Raw genomic sequence first — 4,843 nt, 5'->3', positions numbered from 1 at the left:
GGGAAAACATTCCTGGCTCCGAATACGTCAGCATCCCTGCAGACAACATTAGCAGCTGCTGCTCATCAAGCAGAGGGACAATTTTTAGATGAGGAGCAAACACTGAACAATGCAAAATCTCTGATATACCGAGCAGGAACTCAGAGACCAACAATTTCCAGAACAGAAGGGCAGGATTTCGAGCCAAAATAAACGTCAATAAGAAAGAGAGCATCAAGGCGACGTCTCTTAGTACGTAAAGTCATATTTTAACTCCTCAAGAGCAAGAGAATAATTGTAATGAACTTGAGGAAAGAAATGATTAAAACAAAGGGCCGCAAACCTCTGCTGGATGCATTCCAGCTTGTTGGCATCAATCGATGTAATTGAATTCCAGACTACGGATGCATAATGATTAAGTTTATCAATGCTATAAATGTAATAATCAAAATGCAACAGGAATTGTTCATTTATGGAATGTGATCACTTGTATTCATGAGTTTATAAGGCAGAATACCATTTGGGGCTTTTCATTCATTTTTCATGCTTAATAATTAGCATTTTCTTTTGGACAGAACTGTGTCTGTATTCCCGTTGTTGTAAGTTGCAGTTCTCACAGGCAGCACACATTTTGGTGGAGGATATGGGAGTTCCCTAATGAAACCTGTCTAAAGCATATGAGAAGCATTATATCAGCTTCCACTTTGGGTGGTCTAAATCACTTTCATGCGTGTCTTACAGAAGTATTAGAAGTTACAATTTGTTGATGTGTAAGATGGACTCTGTATGCTTGCACCTTACCTCTCTTTTGCTAGTTTTTATCGAATAAAGTACAGCCAATGATGTCTCTTTCCTGAAACTCATCCTGTAAACTATGGCTCTCATATCTGCATACAGTTTCAACACGTGGCAGTTTTAATTAATTGACAGTGGGCTTTTCTAAAAACCCGGTAACTTGAAAAACTATTATCTTCTTAGATGTGAGGCCATGTAGACTGGTAGAATGTTACCACCACTTTGGAGGAACATGCAAAGTGATAAGACCCTGATGATGGAGGCCTCACGTTCATCAGAAATTTTGGTAACATTCTACCAGACTACATGGTGTCACATCCCAGAGGACAAATCTTCATGGTTACCGCCATGTGAATGTCAGATCTTAGCCGAAGACTTGTTCGCTTACAGAGTATGCATTGTAATTGCACATACAGGGAATACGCAGTCATGACCAGATAACTGTTGGTTTTGATTTGACATGGGAGTTAGGTGCAGGATAGTGTTGATACAATAGGCCAGAAGTGTCTGCAGTACAAGGGACTTAGTCCGACCCCACTAGCAATAATAATAGGTGTAGGATAGCAGCTCTTAGTTGAGAACTGAGAGTTGCGTGTTCTGCGTTTGTCAATACTTCTGAATTGCATGGTGACAGTGAGGAGGCTACAGCTGGTACTTGGAATGAAGAGTACAGCATTCTGAGTTGTAGTAAGCTATCCCTGTAACAGGCCGTGGAGGACCATAAGTGTGTTAGACGTCAAGACTCCCATACTTTCTCGACAATAAGCTCACAGATGGCAGTGAGGATGTCAGCCTTACACGCCGGCTGCCCTTTAACCCCCAAGAATATTCCTGGTACTCATTTCTGTTAGAGGATGAGTTGACCCCAGGGTCATAGTGTGAATGGAAGGATTCGGTCAATCTAAAAATCCAATTACATAACAGGGAATCAAACCCATGACCTTTCAGTTTGTAGCACATTAAGAGAGGGTGATAATATTACTTAAATGTAAAGATATGATTTACTGGCTTGAGGCTCACCACAACAAACTGAGAGAAACAATTTAATAGTCCTCAGGTTAAATTACAATATAGGTTCTCTAGGGTACAATGGCTTTGTACAGTAACCAAGGAGGAAACATCATAATGAACTTTAGTACAAAGTTCTGTGCAACATTTTATAACTGGAACATATGGAGACAATGCAGGAACTAAATACGAATGGTACAGGATTCTGTGGCTAGGGACAATTTCATCACCTCCTACCACCTAACCATAGGGCTGCTCTTTTGTCGTAGGGATAAAAAGCAGACACTTAGGCAAGGGGAAGATGGCCTTGACGATTTATCTCTTCTTATAGCAGTTAATAATTTTTGTGCTGATCTGAGTTCTATTTAAAATTTTTGACAAAAAGTACTCGTTACCTCACGTGTTTCACAACTATCATTGACAAAAACTTCAGTATCATCACCTATTCTCACAGAACGAACTGCCATTTTGGACTTGGACATCGATAAGCGTGATGATCGATGGATCGAATGTGATCAAACTCTTGGGCTCTTGGGATCGGGTTATAGTACGTAGCTATCGCAAAGTTAAGTTTTTGAGTTTCGCGGTTGATTGATCGGAAGTATGGAATTTGATTTGATGTAGTGAATAAGAGCTGACGTTTACTCTTTAAGTTAAATCGCCAGGTTACTGTTTATGAAATGAAGTTAGAAATTTATATGCAGTGAAAAATTCCTGTTAAGATGTTTCTGGAGGTTATTCATCTTTTGATGTAGCTTAAAGAAGGTGTGTGGGGTCTCGAAACTCGCCGTGTCCTGTGATTGTGTTATAATATATGTATTGTTTCTTGCAGGATAAATGAGAAAAAAGAAATTTTGCACTTCCCCAGGGTTTTTGTCATCCAGTAGGGAGACAGGTTTGAAACTCTTCAACTTTCCCCGGTATTCATCACAGTAAGTCTGGTTTAATACATGATGTAATGGCTTTATTGTGTGTTGCTTATCCAACGAAGAAATTAAGTTTAGCTGGTGTCTGTATTAAACGTATTAAACTTCACCCCCCCCCAACGTAGCACCAGCACCATGTTTGTAATACTTATAGATGAATTATTTGAAGGTTTTGAGACAATATGTAATACTCTTACAGGGCTATGATGTGGGCAGGAAGAATTGGGATATCCTGCACTATTGATTCTGCTAGAATGCTGCACTATAAATTTTTGTGCAGTAGAAAGTGATTTCACTACAGCTGAACAGATTTGCAGTTCCATGTAGCTCAGATTCTGGAGCACAATCACTCCCACAGCCTCCTGATCATTACACACCATTTCAGGTAAGCGCTCTATCCTTTTATGAATGCAGTGGCTAATAATGAGGACTAGTTTTCAAAGTTGTCCCCAGAACCCAGTTGTAATCAAACAAATGTCATTGTCATCATTTATTACTATTGAAATTGTATATCAGTATACAGGTCATGGATAATTAAAAAATGTTTGAAAAGCAGAACATCCATAATGTGTATATATTTACTGTCTTTTAGTGCATACAATTTCACTTGTCACTTCACACTACATGTTTTGGCATCGTTCTGCCATCCTCAGGTGTATAAACCATTGCACTGTCTTCCATCAAGTGTCCATTTATAAAATGATATAAAATGTGTGTTCGTCGTCGTTCAGTAATAACATTTGTATATTAAAACTTGTTAAGATCTATCATCTTACATGTTGTATATCAAACTCGTGTGTAATGCCATTCATCCGCTATGGGAGTCGTTCTTCTTATGTTTTAATTGTGTATATACCGTGTCTTATGATATGTCTTTCTTATGGGGCTTCATGCATTGTATTGCTGGACATATGGGTGTCCTTTGGAACGTATATGAGTGAAGTGATATTGAACCCCATTCAGAAAAAGAACGGAGTAAGAATCTCTGCAGCACAAGAGATATCATCATTATCATATCATTTATTATCATTCAACAGTCCATACATACAGGTATTACAACCATTTGGATTAGGAAATTGTCAGTTTATGCACTGTACCACCCTAATATAGGGGGTTTGTCATCTGCATAATATTATCTAGATCTAGTTACCATTAATTTCATTGTCTTTACACAAATACAACAAATTAATCAGCTGCATATTACATTTACACACTCGATGAATCAAAAGACATAAATTCATCTGCAGAATAATAGGAATGTTTCAGCAAAAAAGATTTTAATTCCTTTTTAAATGAGTTAAACTTTCCCCTTTGTTTTATTTGATTTGGGACCTTATTGTACGAACTAATTCCAATATTTATCACACTCCTCTTAAAAAGAGATGTATTAGAGTGCTGTACATGAAAATTTAATTTTCTTCGTTTGTTATAATTATGAATGGCTGAATTTATTGCCATTAAAGCCTTGTATTTTTTATTTATTTTATATACTTGCAATATATATGGTTGAAAAATTATTTATTGCTATTCGTGTGAACTGGTGGTTTGGGGTGGAAGAGGGTTTGAGGGAGAGAGGAGGACGCATAGGATGGTATAGTAGCATTCTATTTTATTGATCATGCTGTCGGTGTTGGTCGCCATTTATCATTTACTTACCGTACATATGCGTATAGATGGCAGGAGTAGTGCCCCGTGACCTCACCACGGCCTTTTCGCCAAACACTAACAAACAGTTTACGGGGCGATTGCTCGGAAATTTCCAGTGCAACACATAATAATTTTGTAGAAACACCAAAATTATTCAACTTATAAAATAATTTATACTCAACATCACACAGCTCTCGTATGCCGAGTGCCATTAAACTACAAGAACAAAAAAAGGATTAATTTTGAACTTTGATCAAAGGTAATGCAATATTTGTAAGATGGTATAACAGTATTTCTCTTTAATTTGAATTATAGGTAATTTTGCTCTGTTCCTTATCTTGCAAGATATAATTCACAAAATATATTTCTTTCTCAGCCTGATGAAACGCAACCATGAGGAGTTAATTATGGGCATGATCAAGAGAGGTCTGGTTCTGGATCACTGCAAATCACCATGTGAGGAGAACTTCGTACAAGACAAGAAAGTG

The 4,843-nt window shown here is 37.7% G+C and overlaps 1 long non-coding RNA gene across 1 annotated transcript; it reads left to right on the top strand.

Annotated features, from left to right (window-relative positions):
• Window positions 1-2,337: 2,337 nt before the first annotated feature.
• On the top strand, window positions 2,338-4,837 carry LOC111866704. The gene is made up of 3 exons (XR_002843194.1): window positions 2,338-2,714; window positions 2,908-3,093; window positions 4,732-4,837. It is a non-coding gene; the product is annotated as an uncharacterized LOC111866704 (long non-coding RNA).
• The last annotated feature ends 6 nt before the right edge of the window (window positions 4,838-4,843 follow it).

This window comes from Cryptotermes secundus, unplaced genomic scaffold (genome assembly GCF_002891405.2).
Source record: "Cryptotermes secundus unplaced genomic scaffold, Csec_1.0 scaffold5208, whole genome shotgun sequence".
NCBI classification, from domain to species: Eukaryota; Metazoa; Arthropoda; class Insecta; order Blattodea; family Kalotermitidae; genus Cryptotermes; species Cryptotermes secundus.
This window is presented reverse-complemented; position numbering and strand designations above follow the sequence as displayed.